At 32.4% G+C, this 19,419-nt stretch overlaps 1 pseudogene; it reads right to left on the minus strand.

Moving 5' to 3' along the window:
- Positions 1 to 5,830: 5,830 nt before the first annotated feature.
- The window catches only part of LOC110633444 (benzil reductase ((S)-benzoin forming) IRC24-like), a 48,253-nt pseudogene continuing 34,664 nt past the window's right edge, over positions 5,831 to 19,419 (minus strand).

Genomic DNA, 19,419 nt, shown 5'->3' on the forward strand with positions numbered 1-19,419 from the left:
AATAATAACGTTGATTGTAAGTAGAAGTGAAGAGAAGAGATAGAAGAGAAAGAGATAATAAATTTCTATTAAAAACTACTGCTATTTATAAAGCATTTATACCTCTTCGAATAGATATAACAGTTTACTTTGTATCTATTAGAATAAGCACAACTATTCACTTGTAACTTTTATAACAGATACAATAATTCACTTTGTATCTCTTAAAAAAATTATATCTGTTCACTTATATATCTCAAAATGGAATAATTATATCTGTTCATATATATATATCTTAGAACAAATGCAATTGTTGGTAATAAACAGTTTTTTTTATGCCTTTAATGAAAAGACATAACCATTTCGATATGGGACAACTTTATATCACTAACTACTCATAACAATCTCCCACTTAGTTAGTGATAAACACAATCAACATGAATTAAGATTTATATATACTGAAGGTGCCTTTCAACTTAAACTTATTGTAAGTATAAATATCTCAAAATCTCATCGAAATTATCGGTTATATTTAAATATTAAATCATAATTACTATATTGACAAGATCGGAAATATTATATACATAAATCTTATCAACTTGTTTAAAATATTCACTATGAGCTTTAGCACTATATTATAGCCTTGTGCTACCTCCTGAATTCATAAACACTTACAAAGTTAATATCGTCATTAAGAGTAACAAATACAAGCTCTTTTTCTTAAGCACTGCTTAAATTTTTAGTGCTTGCAAACTATCACAAACTATAACTTATTATTACCTTTTAAACCTTTAAAATTGATGGGCAATAAGAAAGATAAGGTTCCCATCACTAGTGACAAGTTAAAAAAATTTTAGACCCATCGCACATGTAGTGCTACGGATCATATCCCTTGGGAGCCCTTTGGTTAATGGGTTAGCAAGATTATTCTTTGATCTGATATGTATAACTGTGATAATACTATCAAAAATTGGTTATCTAACATACTCGTATCTTAAAGTAATATGACTAGACTTACTATTATAAATCTCGCTAAATGCTATAGACATAGTAACTTCACTATCACAGTGCAAAGAGATTGCTAGCATCGATTGTGGCCACAACTTTATATCTAGCAATAAATTTTTTAGCCATTCTGCCTCTTTGTCTGCTGTTGCTAAAGCAATAAACTCATATTCCATTGTAGAATGGGTGATGCATGTCTGTTTATTAGAAGCCTATGAGATAGCTCCTCCACTTAAAGTGAATATCTAACCAGATGTAGACTTATTATTATTAATACTAGGTATCCAACTGGCATCACTATAATCCTCAAGTACTAAAGGAAACTAATTGTAAAACAAGGCAAAAGACTTTGTCCATTTAAGATAACCAAGAACTCTTCCAAAAGCTCTCCAATGATTAGTGCTAGGATTAAGAGTATATCTTGAAAGTTTACGAACAACAAAAGCAATATCTGGTCTAATACAATGCATAGCATTTATCAAACTACCAGTTGCGCTAGCATAATCTAATTGACTTACAGATCTTCCCAAATTTTCAACTAATTTGTTAGAAATATCAAAAGGAGTATTAACTTCTTTAATACACAAATGATTATACTTGGAAAGAATTTTATCAATATAATGAGATTGACTCAAAGCAAAACTCCCACTATGTTTTTTAATTTTGATACCTAAGATAGTATCCACTTCTCCCATGTCTTTCATTTTAAATTAAGAAGCTAAATATTTCTTAGTATCATTCACTCCTTGCATGTTAGTTTCTATTATTAGCATGTCATCTGCATAAAGGCACACTATTACACCATAATTTTTAAAAATTTAGAATAAATACATTTATCTACTCCATTATGTTTAAAACCATGTGATAATATCACATTGTCAAATTTTTCATGCCATTATTTTGGGGTTTGCTTCAAACCATATAATGATTTTACTAATTTGCAAACGTTCTTTTCATTTCCAAGAAGTATAAACTCTTCAAGTTACTCCATATATACTTCTTCATCAAGATCACCATTTAAGAATGCAGTTTTAATATCCATTTGATGAACAAATAAATTATAAATTTATACTAAAGCAAAAAACACTCATATTGAAGTAATTATTGCCACAGGAGCATATGTATCAAAATAATCAATTCCTACTTTTTGTTTAAAACCTTTTGCAACTAGTTTAGCTTTGAAAGTTTGTAGAGAACCATCGGTATTATATTTTCTCCTAAATACCCATTTACATCCAATAGGTTTAGAACCAGGAGGTAAATTTACTAATACCCATATACTATTTGATAATAAAGAATCCATTTCATCGTTTATTGCTTCTTTTCAAAAAGCATAATCTCTTGTGGCAATTGTTTCACTATAAGATTTACGGTCCTTTTCCAGATTTAAAATAATAGGTATTTTATTTAGTATCTTATCTCTACTACCTTCAATTAGGAAGATTATTGATTATGAGGAAATGAAATCAGAATTTAAGTTCTTTTCTTTTCGAACTCTTTGACTTCTCCTAGGTTCAATAGGAGAATCAATTTATTTTCATTTATTATTTAAAAAATAACTAGAATTCAAATTGACGCCTTGAGTTAATGTAGGATTAGAACCTTCTGTATTTGATCGTGGACTGATGTTTGTATTACCAAGAAAATTTGATTCTAAAAATTCAACATCTCTAGACTTTATAATTATATTAGAATCTAAATCCAACAATCTATATACTTTTGAATTTTTAGCATATCCCACAAAAACACTTTTAAGAGCTCTAGGTCCTAATTTGGTTCTTTTAGAATCTGAAACTCTATAATAGACTATACAATCCCATACCCTTAAATAATTTAAGTTAGACTTCCTTCCTTTCCATATTTCATATGGAGAGATTCTAAATTTCTTTAAAGGTATTCTGTTATGCACATGGCAAGCTACTAATAATGCTTCTTCCCATAGATTCATGGTAATTTTGCATATATAAGTATAACATTAATCATATCTACCAATGTTCTATTTTTCCTCTCAGCTAAGCCATTATGTTGTGGGGTATATAAACTTGTTTGATGAATCAAACCATTTTCTTCACAAAAAATAGAAAATTCATTTGAAAAATATTTACCTGCTTTATCACTTCGAAGGATTTTAATCTTCCCTTCCAATTGATTTTCTACCAAGGCTTTATAAATTTTAAATATGTCAAAAGCTTGATTTTTGTCCTCATTAAATAAATAGGAGTAAATCTAGAATGATTATCTATAAAAGTAATAAAATATATATTAACTCCTCTAGTTAAATGACCATTTAATTCATAAATAAAAGAATATATAAGTTCAAGCGATTATGCTGTTCTTTCAATCTTTGGAAAATGTTTCTTAGTCATTTTTGCTTGTATACATTTTCACATTTTCCATTTTTATTATTAACATTAGAAATCAATCCATACTTAGACATATATTTAATTGATTGAAAATTAACATGTGATAAATGAGCATACTATAAATTAAAAGAAGACTCAAGCATATAAATAAAAACATTCACTTTATTATTACTTAATTTGAACATGCTATCACATGAAAATCCCAGTCCAACAAATACATCATTTAAAAAGAAAATAATTTTTTCTGCTTCTATGACAGCCTTCAGACACTTCTTGCATAATAAATTTGTAAAAATCAAATTCTTTCTTACATCTAAAACATGAAAAACATTTATTAAAATTAACTTCTTTCTAGAAGTGAATTGAAGTTCAATAGTTCATTTTCCAATAACCTTGGCTGTGTCTTAGTTTTCCATCAGAACTTTTTTATCTTTTGCTACAACTTCATAATTTTTCAATAGATTTTTGTTATTGTAGACATAAACAGTAATACCAGAATCATACCACCAATCAGCAGATTTCTCAATTATTGCCATGTTCAATTCTATTACCACATTGATATTAAGTTTAGAAACTATGGCAATAATTTTTGAAATAGATGGCTTATTTTCAACAATACTTGCCTTCTTTTGACCAACGTTGTCTTTCAATTTCAACTTCTTATAGAACCTGCATTCTTTCTTAAAATGACCCTTTTTTTTTCACAGAAAAAATATGATTTGTTTTTCTTATTATTTGTAGAATCAGAACTTGAAGCGACACCAGTATACTTTCTCTTTTTTTCAGACTTGGTATTTTTATATTTTCTAATACTAGACTCTATATTATTTACCTTAGTGCCAGACTCTAAAGTAGATTTATTCTCATGAATGCAAGTCTCTTCTTCAATATGAACATGCTTTATAAATTAGTCTACGGTGAAACCTTCAAAAGTTTGCAGCAATTTCTTTTTGTAATCATTCCAAGTGGTGGACATTTGTAATCACAGTAGTCACTTGAAGTTCTTTAGACACTTCTATCTTCAAATCTTTAAGTCTAGATTCCAATATAAGAAATTCATCTACTTGATTCATAACAAATTTATTTTTTGATATCTGAAATTCAAAAAACTTCATATTTAAAAATCTATCGTACCTTATTTTTAAGAAGTATACTTATTTTCTAAGGCCTGCTAAATTTCTTGTGGAGTTTTGATAAGTTGAAATAAATCATATAGCCTATCAGAAAGAGAATTTAGAATAAATTCTTTGCATCAAACTTCATCTTCTTTAAGTTTCTTTCGAAATACTGTGACTGTTATATCCTCACTATCAAATGATTCAGGAATTTTAGGTAGATTGTCACTTAGCAAATATGCAACACCTAATTCAGTAAGCAAAAATGATAATTTGTCCTTCCAGTGAGTAAAATTTGTTCCATCAAAATACTCCAGTTTGAAGACATCAAAATTGACAATTTTGTTTAAAGCAGAATCAGAAACACCAGTATCAGAAGCCTCCATTGTTATTTAATTCCCATAAGATTGTTAGAAAAATAACAATAATGATAGCAATAGGCTTCAATCATATAGTCACTCTCCTTAAGGGAATTATGCCCCCTACTATGTTGCTGTCAGGTAGTTTGAGTAGATCCCTCCAAGATAACAAAGCCAAAACAGAATTCTATATAGCAATTCTAGAATTCTCCCAAGAACAAATTAAAGAATAATAATGTTGATTGTAAGTACAAGTGAAGAGAAGAGAAAAGAGAAAGAGATAATGAATTTTTGTTCAAAACTACTGCTATTTATAAAGCATTTACACCTCTTCAAATAGAAACAACAGTTCATTTTGTATCTATTAGAATAATTAAATCTATTCACTTATAATTTTTATAACAGATACCATAATTCACTTCGTATCTCTTAAAAAAATTATATTTATTTACTTGTCCCTCTTAAAATAGAACAATTACATCTGTTCATTTATATCTCTTAGAACATATATAATTACTGGTAATAAACAGTTTCTTTTAATGCCTTTTAATAAACAGGCATAACTATTTTGATATGAGACAACTTTTATATCACTAACTATTTATAACAACCATATATATATATATATATATATATATATATATATATATATATATATTCAATAAACTTCTTGTTACATCAATATAGGACAAGATTTTCATCAATGAGTACCCATTTCATTCCTTTCCAATGAAATTGCAGCACTAATCCAGTTCAAGAGCACAAATGGAGAAGAGGAAGGAAAAAGAAAAACACAACAAAGGAATAAAATGCATAATGTCTTCAGACCTGACTAAATAGGGTTTTAAGAGAGTGATGCAAATACGATGCATAAAGAAATTGCATTTTGAAGAAATTAAGAAATAGATGAGCAGTTGTACAATTATTTTCACAACAACTATGATCAATTGCATGAGTTGATATATAATTGGGTAACAAAAGCAAAAATTTCAAGGAAGTATGATCAATTTTACCAAAAAACTTCCTGGCCATTCCATGGGAGGAACTTTCCATTTATCACGGCTCTTTGCATGATTGATGATTTTTAAGAGTTTTTGTATCGAGAGCTCTTTGGTGAATGGCTTGCCTTCAGGAACAACACTCTTAAATGGCCTAATATGGTTAGTGTCCACTATGCTTGGGTTAAGAAGAATTATTGTAAGTGAAATGCAAGTAATGAAATTTCTAACTTGATCCACTCGTGTTGTTTTTTTATAACAATTATGTCTGTGACAGACAAACTAATAAGAAAATAGCAACATTAGAACGTACTTATAAAGCAAACTCAGGTAAGACCACATTAAGGTGTATGGATGCATGGATACGAAAAAGTCAAAGGTCAATTGGTATTGAAGGACTAATGACAACTAAAAAAGATTACACATATATATAGGTATGTGGACAATAGATACCCTGTTCCTCTAGCAGTCATTCATTCTCATCATGTGCATTTTTTATTTTTTTATCTTCAAAAAGGGCAATCTATTGTTATTGGTATTTTAAGACATGGATAATATCAATGAGCCAATAGGTCAAGTTTGTTACACGCAAGGAATACCACAATACTGAATGAGTACTGAATCCATCAATCAACAATCAAAAACTTATATTCATTATTATTTTTAATACTATTTCTAGCCTCGAATAGGCATGAAGACAAACTTACGGAGCATGCTTTTCAGGCACCAAAGGCCTTTTCCTGGGCTTTATCTAGCCTGTGAATTGAATGGTTTAAATAAAGCAAACTATCATACTCCATTAGCACGAATAATCTAACATTTAGATTGTGTAGAGTTTGCCAAATTACATTGAAAAGATTATTAGAAGTTAACATAATTAAACATTCCTTGCCAAGATGAAAAAATAAACATGTAAATACTTGCTAACATAATCATGGTTCTCCGCTTGCAGTCTCAGAAATTATCCTTACGATTAGAAAGAATAAACCACAAATGGTATTATAACATTCCATTGCTAGTTGGAAGTGGCTTGAAACATCAGACATTTAGATATAGAAGTCATAGATCATGAAACTTAATGTTACGGGAAGCCTAGAGAAAAGTCATACATTGAATAGGCAAACTTTGACGAGTGATAAGAGTGCCAAACTCCTAGGCCATCATCATCACAGAGTCCCACCCTTGGACTTAAATTGGCCACCACTGCAACATCCCTCTGTGTCCTTAAGCCTCCTCTAGCTTTCAAAAAAGGTCACATGTGCTGCAAATGGCAAACAATAATAGTAATACTTAACTACATGTCAACCATTGAATAGTAAAAATGCAACGAAGAAATGCATTGCATCATAACTTTGCAATATAAGATTTTCAACTTTTTATTCATTGTGTGAATGCAAATGTTGCTTTTGAAGATATCTCTATTAAGAACCCACTTGTGTACATAGTAATTATTTCTTAAAAAGTCAATAATGTGTATTGGCCACAAAATAACAAAACTTATTCCCTGGACCAACTAAAAGTAAAATTCTTCATTCCCACATTTTGCTATACATGTATGTGTTAGAAAATAGAACAGAAGAAAAATATTGAGAATGATTGAAGAGCTTGATTATTCCCTTAAGCCAATGGTGTCAATTTATAATATGTATAGGACAACTAAATAAGAAATACAATCCTAATTAAATACGTAATTATAGCCACGATTCTAATACCTAAATATATTCACACAATCAGTATAGATACACATATCCTAGCTATTTATGGTACATATCTTAACACTCCCCCTCAAGCTGGAACGTACAAATCATATGCTCCAAGCTTGTTACCAATATATTCAATCCGAGAGCCTCTAAGAGATTTTGTTAGGATATCTGCTAATTAGTCATTTGAGCTAATAAAGCTAGTGGCAATACATCCAGATTCAATTTTTTGTCTGATGAAATGACAATCTACCTCTATATGTTTCATTCTCTCATGAAACACTGGATTAGAAATAATGTGAAGTGTAGCTTGATTGTCACAGATTAGCTGCATTTGTTTAAGTTTCCCATACCTCAACTCTTGGAGAAGTTGTTTCAATCATATAAGTTCACAAGTTGCCAAAGCTATAGCTCGATATTCTACTTCTGCACTTGACCTAGCAACCACATCTTGTTTGTAACACCCCTCACCCGACTACAGTATAGCCGAGCAAGGCATGCTACATTCGGTGCTGGAGCACCCTAACTTACCTTACTTTATTTCTTTAAAAATTTTGTTCTCGTTATATTTGATATTGATTATTTTTCGACGGAGAAACTAACGGAGTTTCCCCTATTTTATTATCGTTTGACGTGTTTTACTATTCACATGTTTGAAACTTTCAGTAATATTTAACAATAAAAATCCCATCAATTATTTTCATAACCATTTCATAATTCACATCTCATTCATATATCTTAATTTCATATTCATTTCCATGCATTATCTATATATTTCAAATCTGTCTTCAAATCCATACAATCTCATTCATGCTAAAATCACATAAGTAAAATTTTCAAATTTCATTAATTTACACAATTTCATAATTTACATGATATATAAATTAATTACATATGAAAAAGCTAATTTATTAATTTACATCACATTTCTATTCATTATCTGTTCATAATCTACATTATAATACAATATCTAGCACTTTATACAAAATACAATTCCATCGCGCTAAGCATTGCTACTTAGTGGTGCAATAATATAACAAGGAAATAATATACAAATAAAGATAGAAATAAAACATAATTCAAATAATTAAGGTTTATTTATACTTCACATGCGGTTTCTAAAATTTAATATGTTTTATCCTAATTTAGTCTTCTTTGAAAGTGTTTATTTCACCAATGTACAGTAATAATGTACAAAGAAAAATGATCTAAAAATAATAAATTTATGCTTATATGATTATATAAGTCACATTTGCAATATTTATTTATGTTATAATTTTCTTTGCTAATCTTTTAACATTTTCTCTATACTTGCTAGGTTGTTTCAAATTATCTCATAATAAGTAAATTTTAATATCGATCCAGTTCATTTCGATTCTTTCTAATAAATAACTATTCTAATTTATTTTAGGTCATCTTACTCATTTATTTTATTTAAATTCTAATATTTTTAATTGCTAATATTCTTAACTTATCTCAATAAATTTCATTGCCCAAGTAACCTATGACAGGCTGACTAAACTGGATAACGGGTCGTTGGCACTGGACACCACGGTGTCTCGGGCCGTCATACCATAGGATGCAGAACGTCAACCACGTATGCAGTCAGTATGGCTAAAAAGCCATGATAACACATAATCAGTCATAAAAGCCATGAATGTTGGCATAAAGCCATGAATGCGGGCATAAAGCCATGAATACGGGCACAAAGCCATGAATACAGGCATAAAGCCTTTCGCAGTACTGCTAAACAATACCCTATTGGCATGTCAAACTATCCAATTTGACACACATGTCTAGGCAATACAATGGTACATAATATCATTAAATATTAATATATTGTGTTTTATGACTTCATTATTTCATGATAAATTTCAATTATAATTCATACATTCATTTGATCATTTATATAATCACAATTCACATCAATTATCCTTTTATACCATTGTACTCAAAATACTTCTCCTCTCTACAATAATGAGAACTAATGTCTCATTCATATATTAATATGGTTCATTTATTCATTCATTATGTTATTCATATTGATCACAATTCTAAACAATAGTTCACATGTACCATTGTATTCAAAACATTTTTCCTTTCTCATTTATACATTCAAGAATCTACTTATGTAATTACAAATTTTATATTTCAAGTTGAGTTACTAATATTTTATGAATTCCACTTGTGATGGGCATATAAGCCCTAACTATCTATTCACATCAATTAGGTGACTTATTTTTCATGTTTCAAGTAATCCATAAATATTTCATGGATTTCAAATTTATGGCCTTAATTTCTTTTTAACAATTTTGACTAGGATGCATAGTCCACATTTGTCATACAATTCTAAGCATTTAAGCTTAGAATTGGTTCTAGGTCTTCATCTTAATTTACTAATCATTTTGATTACTATTCGCCTTACTAGTCAACCAAAATGTTGACTTTTTTATACTTAATGGATATATTAATTCTAATTACACCAAGATCCCACATTTTGAGTTTTACATTTGCTAGTATTAATTGCCAATTGTAATTTAAAGTCCCCTAGATGCATTTCTAAATTTTCAGTTTTTATTACCTAAGTTTACTGTTCCATTGGACAATTTTAGAGTGAAAACTGGGCTAACCTTTCTTCATCAAAGTTGTTCCTTATTGTGTCTTATTTAATTCCCTTTTTGAATCACTCCATTTGGAGTTTTTTAGCTCAAGTTATGGTCATTTTACCATAACTGGTCGGAGTGACCTGTACCCAGATTTTCTAGGCAATTTGGTTCTGCCAGATTTGGTGACCTAAGTTTGGTTGGCAATTTGACTAGGTTATGGTCATAATTTGAGTTAGGTTTCTCCATAAAAGTTGTTGGTCTATATCTCAGCTTGTTGCTGGTAAAATTTCAAGTCAATTGGACCTTTCTACATTGAGTTATGGCCAAATGACCAAACACTGTTCATTTGGTCATTTTGCCCAGGCAGATTGCAGGTCACCCGGATTAGGGCAAACTTTTGGTCAACTTGGTTTGGTTTTCTGCGCATGGTTTCTTCACCAAAGTTGTGCCATTATGTGTCTAGTTTCATTTCCAATTGGCCAAACACCAATTGAACCTCTACAATTCAAGTTATGGCTGCTCAAACCTGCTGGACTCATGTCCAATTCTGCAGGTCACCTAGGGCAGCCACACTAAACCTAAATCCCATCACTAAACACACTTCATTTCTTGTTTACCAATAACCAAATGGTCACTAATTGACCATTAAAACTCACTTTCATCATTACATGATCAAAGTCTCAATTTCATGCTCAAACCCTAACTCCAATTTCCAATTCATGGCATACACACACCAAACTCATACCAAATCACTTTATCCATCATCTATACTCATCAATAACATAATTAAGCCACTTAATTTTATCAAAAACCAACAATCCTTAAAATTTCTCATGGCTGCCAAATTTAGAGATTTCATTACTCAAGTTTTTTTTTTTTTTAATTTCACACAATTTTCTACTTGATTTAGCATGCTTACAAGATTAAAGAAAGAAAGAAATTGTTTAGGGCACTAACCTTGAATGGAGCAGAATTTTTTCTTGACCCAACTTAGATTTTTCCTTCACTTTCTTTAATTTTCTTGGCTGCCAAACACTTGCTCAAGATGTAGAGACAAATTTTGTTGAAGTGGACTTAGGGTTTCAAGTGAGATTTGGGTGGGTTATAAAGCTTGGATAAGCTTTAATGGTGGTAAGGGTTAGGAGAGCTACGGATGGAAGAAGAAAGTAAAATGACAACTGATTTCTTTCTTTCATTTCTGCCCATTTAACTCATTTTAAGTGAGTTATAGCCATGTGTCACCATGTGATTGGGTGGAGGCACACTAATGGCATCATGTGATGTCATAATTTCTTATTTAATTCATTTTCTTTTTTTTTTCTTTTCTACTTAATTTCAATTTAATTTGTAGCAATATTTATTTATATTTTATGTCATAATAATTATTTACTTAACTGGACAAGTCGGCCAAAAATCATCTCTAAAGACGAAATGACCAAAATGCCCTCCGTTTGGGTTATTGAGCCAAAATTGTCTGTACCGATTGAAAAAATTTTCTAAGCATTTTCTTGGCATTCTAATGCCATAGAAATCTCAATGACCCTTCTCTGGAGTCTCAAAAATTATTTTATGAATTTTTCCCTGGGTCTAGGGCTCCTAGTTGCGAGAACCGCAACTTCCCACTAGGTTACCCATCGCTAGGGCACCGACTCATTTAACTTGGTTGTATTTTATTTCTAAAATTTTTCCTAAATTTTTCTTATTAATATTTGAGTTAATTATAGTTCTTCACTTTAGTTTAAATATTTTTCCGGACGTTCTAACTGTCCGGACCGACACTAGTCACCGAAATAGTAGAATGTGTGGAATTGTTATAGTGAGGGTGTTACATTGTTTCTTACTTTTCCAAGAAATCAAATTACCTCCAATCATAATGTAATATCCTAAAGTAGACCGTCTGTCTAAAGGAGAACCTACCCAATCTGCATCTGAGTAACCAATAATCTGTGAATGACCTCTGTCTTCATATAATAGGCCTTTTCTTGGAGCTCCTTTAATATATCTGAGTATCCGAATAACTGCATCCCAATGACTACTACATGATGCTTGAAGGAACTGACTGACCACACTTATAGCAAATGAGATGTCTAGGCATGCGATTGTAAGATAATTGAGTTTTCCAGCCATTCTCCGGTATCTACCAGGATCCTCCAATGACTCCCCCTGTTGAGGAACAAGTTTGACATTTGGATCCATAGGAGTATCTGCGTGTCTATAGTATATCATGCCCGTCTTTGTCAGTATATCCAAAGCATATTTCCTTTGAGAAATGGCGATACCTGTCTTGGATTGTGCCACTTCAATCCCCAAGAAATACTTTGGCTTCCCAAGATCCTTAGTCTGAAAATGACTGGACAAGTGTTGTTTGAGTTTTGAGAACCTAACATGATCATTTCCTGTAATAACAATGTCATCAACATAAACAACGAGATAAATGCACTTATCATGGCCATTATGGTGGAAAAATACTGAATGGTCAGCTTCACTTTGGGACATTCAAAATTGTTGGACTATAGTACTGAACTGTCCAAACCATGCTCTCGAAGATTATTTCAAGCCATATAAAGAACGCCGTAGGCGATACACCAAACCAGACTCCCCCTGAGCAACAAACCCTGGTGGTTGCTCCATATAAACTTCTTCAACTAGCTTACCATGTAAAAAGGCATTTTTGATATCCAATTGATGAAGTGGCCAGTGATGGATGGCAGCTAAGGAAATAAGAAGGCAAACCGAGGCAATCTTAGCCACAGGAGAGAAGGTATCACTGTAATCGAGGCCCAAGATCTGAGTATAGCCCTTTGCAACAAGGCAAGCTTTAAGTTTATCAATGTAACACCCCTATACTAAGTAGTCTATATATTTTATTGTTCCAGTGACTAGCGTCTGTCCGGATAGTCAGGATGTGTAGAACCATATTTATGTCACCTAGAAAAGCTATAAATAAAAATTAATAGAAATTATATGAAGGTGAAATGAAAATAAAAAAACAAAGCATAATGGGTTAAATGAGCCGAGGTCCTAGAGATGGATGACCGAATCGGGAAGTGACTGCGAGCTTAGTTACTACCCTAAATTCGTGTGGGACCCTATGACACCCAGGCCTAGGGAAAATTGCGAAGCTAATAGTAATGCGAAAACCATAGAAAAGAATAGAGAACAAGCTCAAATAATTAAATCAGATTTTAGGAAGTAACTCAGTGTTACTAGAAAAATTGATCAGACCGATAAGGGGCAATATAGTCAACTCACCCTTAGAGGTGACCCTTGGCCTAAATGTCTATTAAAATGTAAGAAATTAAAATTATGAAGAATAGATTTAAATTGAAGAGGTGTCTGGAAGGAAAGAATGAGGAAAAAGAAAAATTTAATTTTAAAGTGAATTATGACATCACCTACATATAAGCATGACATAGTAAAAAAATTTATAATTTAAATTTTTGAAAATTTGGGATAATTGTCTACATAAAGAGACAAATTTAAAAAAAAAAAGAAAAATAAAATAACCTTCTTCTTCTTGGTACCGTCTCTCTCTCTCTCTCTCTCTCCATTTCTCTCTCTTTTCTTTTCTTCCACCATTGTTAAAGCTTTGAAAGCTTAAAATTTCCTAGTTCTCTTCCATAATTTCCCTAAGTCCCAATACAAAAGTTTATCCCTAGACCTTGCTTTACACTTTGGGAGCGAAAAGGAGAGGAAAAACTTGAAGTTTGGTTAGCTTGGACTTAAGCTACTTGAGGTTAGTGTTAATTCTTACACTTCTCTCTCTTTATTCATGATTAGGCACTTAAATTGAGTTAGGATTTATTGAAATTGAAACAAAAATTGCATGTTAGGGTACCCACAAATTTTGGCCAGCCATGGTGTTGTGAGGTGTTGATATGTTTTAATTCAATTAAAGGTGTATTCAAGTTTAAATGATCGAGGATAGGTGATTAGTATACTTGAATGATATGACTTTGCATGAATTGGGAAAAAGGAGAATTAGGGTTTTGGTTGGAAATTAGGGTTTTGAAGACTTTTGACTAATTGGTATTTATGATGCTCAATTTTGATCAATTAGTGTATTATAAATTGAGAATTAATGAATGAAATTGAGAAGTTGATGATGTGGTGTTATTGAATTCTGGACAGCCTGACCTCTGTCCATTTAAGAGGTTATAAGTTGAATTGCATGACTCCAATTGGTATGAGGCCAATTGGAGATGAAATTAGGGTCATAATGCTACATTTTTTATGAAAAAATTTTGCTCAAAAATTGACCACAGGTTAGTCTACAATTAAGTTAAATCTGGAATAGGTGCCCTGATTCTGGGCAGAATTGACCAAATAAACAGTACATGTTCAAATGGTCATAACTTTGTGCAGAGAGATCCAAATAACCTGATTTTTAAATCATTGGAAAGCTTAGACATAGTAAAACAACTTTTATGAAGAACAGAAATCCAAATTCTAACTATAACATGGTCAAATTGCTAACCAAAATTAGGTCACCAAAACTATCAGAACAAAAAACTTGCCCAGAAAATATGGAAATGATGAATCCTACCAGTTATGGTAAAAATGTCATAACTTAAGCTACAAAACTCCAAATGGAGTGATTCAAAAATGGAATTAAACTAGACACATTAAGGAATAACTTTGATGAAAAAAGCTTGGCCAAATTTTCCACTGTAGATTGGTCCAATGGAACAGTAAACATTGGTGACCAAATCTAAAATTTTGGAATTAATTCTAATAGGCCTTGAATTTTAATTGGCAACCAATGCTAACAAAATTATGACCCAAAATTTGGTATGACCATGTGTTTAGAAATGGTATACCTATTAATTATAAAAAAGTCAATATTTTGAATGAATAGTAACCACAATATTATCAATGCAAAGGACTCAACCTTTAGAAGAAATTATAAGGAAAAAATTAAGTATGCAAAATTCAATTGTTGGATTAATTAGTAGAAGTGATTTAAATAAGTATTGAAACACTTTAGATTATGTTTTTTAGTTAAAAAGGAGCCCTCCAATGAAGGAGGAAGAGTAAATTAAAGCAAGACGAGCAAAAAAGGTTTGTGCACAATATTTTAATTTCATTGTTTCTACTTAAAAGCTAATTGAATAGAATTATGAATAATTTTTTATTGTTTTGGCCTTGGGGATTTTATTTGAAATTTAGGGTGTTGTCTACTTTTTAAATGAAAATTTTGGAATAAAATATGAATTGTGATTTGTATGAAATATTTGAATGATGTGATTTGCATTTGATTTTGAAATCACACTTGGCATGGCAATTTTATTGTGTTCGTCTCCATATATAAAGTTGAGATTGATTATATTCTTCCCTCTCTGGCTTGCCAGTTAAGGTTGAGATCGGATGAGTATTCATATAGCTAGCTAGCCACCTCCCTCATTAATTTCGGTTAGTGAGGTTGTAGATTGCTTTGTCGTGGTATACAACACGGCATTGATCATGAAATTTTATGTCATGACCTAAATTGTGTATTAATTGGCAACACCATAGTTTACAATTTATTTTGATAAATTGTTATTAAAAATTTTGACATCAATTTTGTGAACTGTGATTGTGAAAATTTCTAAATTCCTATTATCAATGAATGATTATATTTTTGATGATTTTAGAAATTATTGTTGTGCACCACTGAGTAAAATTACTCAACGATGGCTTTTTCTTATTGTCGCAGATAGGGAGAAGGATAAAGCAGCAGAGTGAGCTACTATAGCTGCAGGGGAAATTTTATTTTTGGGTCTTGTATGGGTATAACACGTATACCCTTGTAAATTTCTTTTTGATATAAACTGTTGTTTATATGTATCTATAGAACTAGTTGAGCAGTTGTACAATCAAAATTATAATATTAATATTTTGTTCTCTTTTTTGAAATTGAAAATTTTATATTTGAGTTGAATTGAATGAAATGATATTGAGATTGTTGAAAATGTGTTGATTGAGTTATGTTGACCTTAAATGGAGCTGTGGGTGTTATATGTATATTAAAAGTATTTTTAACAGGTTTTGAAGAACTGTTTTCTCAATTTCTAGCCGGCATTCTGTCGAAATTTTTGAAAAATTTTTGTAATACCAAATTAAACAAAATTTTATCCTATGACATAAACCTTAATTAAAGGCTTTTTATTAATTGTTCATCATTACCCTACAGTTTAAAATGAATAGAAATTAGTTTAAAATCCCTTATAGTATATTTAATGGGTTATCAGTTAGCCAAGTTCGGTAATTCATTAGGTATACAGAATCATATTATGCCTTACAGAGGGGTAAGGTGTAATATGTTTTAGTGGTATCAGAGCAAAGTTTTGAAATGAGTTTTGAACTATGAACTTGAAATATTTGCTTGATTAGTATAACTGCTCAAGTGTCCTTAATTAATATATATGATGCATTTGCATCATGAATATGAACTAATGGGGATAATTCTCCTTGTGTTGGTTGTCAGTGAGTAGAATTTCTGTAAATTGAAATGGAAGAAGGAGATCACTCAGTTGAGCAATCAGTTGAGGCTGAGGCACAAGGGGAAGCCCCAGCTCTTCAGAATGTTAATGGGTCAGCTACACCAACTCCAACCATACCACAGCTTCCTGCTCAGTTCGCTCAGTAGATGGCTACCTTATTCCAACAGATGGCTGGAAATAAGCCAACACAAACCCCAATTCAAGCACCAGCAGTGCAACCCCAGCCTCCAGTCAGGCAATACGACAAATTAATAAAATATGGGGCTATTGAGTTTAAAGGAACAGTGGATCTACTAGAGGCAGAACAGTGGCTTGAAAGGATGAAGAGAGTATTTAAAAAGCTGCACTGCACGGAAGAACTAAAATTTGAATATTCAGTTTCTCTGCTACAAGGGGATGCATATGAGTGGTGGAAGACCATCCTACATAGTTTAGTGGAGCCCCCAGTTCTATCATAGACAGATTTTCAGAGGGAGTTCAGACAGAAATGGGCCCCGGATACATATATTGATATGAAGTTGCAAGAATTTTTGAGTTTGAAACAAGGGGACAGAACAGTAGCAGAATATGAGAGAGACTTTTTAAGGCTGAGTTACTATGCTAGGAGCCTACTCACCACTAGTAGGGATCGATGCAAAGGATTTGAGGTTGGGTTGAGACCAAGTTTGAGACTGCAAGTAGTGGGGTTTAGACATCATAACTTTTTAGAATTAATTTCACAAGCCCTGGAGCTGAAAAGAATTGAAATAGAAAGAACAGCTAAAAAGGGAACAGAGGAAAAAGAGAAGAGTGAAAAGACTTTGGGTCAAGCTTCGGGTAGTGGATCAAGAAAGATGAAAAATTTTGAAGGATCCAGATCTCGCAAGTCTAGTAGAGGTAAATCCTTAGGATAGTCCAGGTCTACCCAACAGACATCTAGGGGGACATTGTCAGTCCGCACCTATGAAACATGTGGAAAGGTGCATGGTGGAATATGTTATAAAGCCTCAGGGGCATGTTATAACTGTGGCGGTACTGGCCATTTTGCTAAAGATTGTACGAGTGCATGCCGTTCTGGATGACCTATCACTTCAGAGGGATCAGCCCAAGGATCTACCCCCAGAGGTTCACCATCAGTTAGCAGAGGCAGAGGTAGGGGTAGTACACCTGGTAGTCAGAGTACAGTAAATCAGCCAGAGCCAAGTGACGCACCAGCCAGAGTGTACACAATGCGTCAGAGAGAGAAGACTGAGACGTCAGATGTAGTAGTCGGTATCCTTGACCAAGATGCTTATGTGTTGTTTGATCCTGACTCCACACATTCATATGTTAGTGTCAGTATTGTTTGTTCTGCTACTATCCCGTGTGTAAAAATGGATTTTGATGTACTAGTAACTAGTCCATTAGGCCAAGAGGTCAAGGTAAATAGAGTGTACAAGGATTATCCTTTGGTGATCCAAGGACATACTTTCCTATCTGATTTGATTGAAATGCCCTTAAGAGATTATGACATTATCTTGGGCATTGATTGGTTAGCTAGGCATCATGCAATGATTGACTGTAGACCGAAGATAGTCACTTTTGGTCTCCCTTAGTATGGTGATGTGATAATACATGGGGAGAGGCAGTTATTGCCATCAAATCTCATTTCAGCTATACTTGCTAGAAAAATGATCAGAAAAGGGTGCGAAGCTTATTTGGCTCATGTGAGAGAGATCCAAATAGAGAGTCCGGCATTGAGGGATATTCCTACTGTATGTGATTTTCTAGACGTGTTTCTGAAGAATTACTAGGGTTACCTCCAGAAAGAGAAGTGCAGTTTAAAATAGAGATTATGCTTGGTGTGGACCCAATCTTCATTACACCTTACAGAATGACACCTGCTGAGTTGAAGGAGTTGAAGGTGCAGTTGTAAGAATTACTTGATAAGGGCTTCATTCGTCCTAGTGTGTCACCTTGGGGAACACCAATTCAGTTTGTAAAGAAGAAAGATGGTACTCTTCGTCTATGTATCGACTACAGACAGTTGAATAAGGTGACAATAAAGAATAGATACCCACTGCCTCGCATAGATGACTTATTTGATCAATTGAAGGATGCAGCTGTGTTCTCCAAAATTGATTTGAGATTGGGTTATTACCAGTTGAGGGTGCAAGAGCAGAGCATTCCTAAGACTGCCTTCAACACTGGATATGGCCACTATAAGTTTTTAGTAATGCCATTCGGGTTGACTAATGCTCCAGCTGCTTTTATGGACCTGATGAAAATTATATTCAGACCATATTTAGATTAGTTTGTTATGGTGTTTATTGGCGATATTTTGGTGTATTCGAAGAATGCAAAGAAGCATGATAGAAACCTGAGGATTGTGCTACGGACTCTAAGGGAGAAACGGTTGTATGCCAAGCTATCGAAGTGTGAATTTTGGCTGAAGGAAATTTCTTTCTTGGAGCACATTATATCAGTTAAAGGCATTAAGGTAGATCCCAATAAGGTAGAAGCTATCCTTAATTGAAAGCCACCCAGAAATATTACAGAAGTTCGTAGTTTTCTAGGCTTAGCTGGTTATTACCGCCGTTTTGTAAAGGGGTTTTCTATGTTAGCATCTCAACTAACCAAGCTGCTTCGAAAAGATGTAAAATTTCAGTGGACTGATAAGTGCCAGCAGAGTTTTGAAGAATTGAAGAGATGTTTGACTAAAGCTTCAGTCCTGACTTTACCTACACCAGATAAAGAATAGACTATTTACAGTAATGCTTCTCACAATGGGTTAGGTTGTGTACTGATGCAAGACCAAAATGTCATTGCTTATGCATCACGTTAGCTGAAACCA

Source organism: Hevea brasiliensis, chromosome 17 (assembly GCF_030052815.1).
Source record: "Hevea brasiliensis isolate MT/VB/25A 57/8 chromosome 17, ASM3005281v1, whole genome shotgun sequence".
In the NCBI taxonomy this organism is placed as follows: Eukaryota; Viridiplantae; Streptophyta; class Magnoliopsida; order Malpighiales; family Euphorbiaceae; genus Hevea; species Hevea brasiliensis.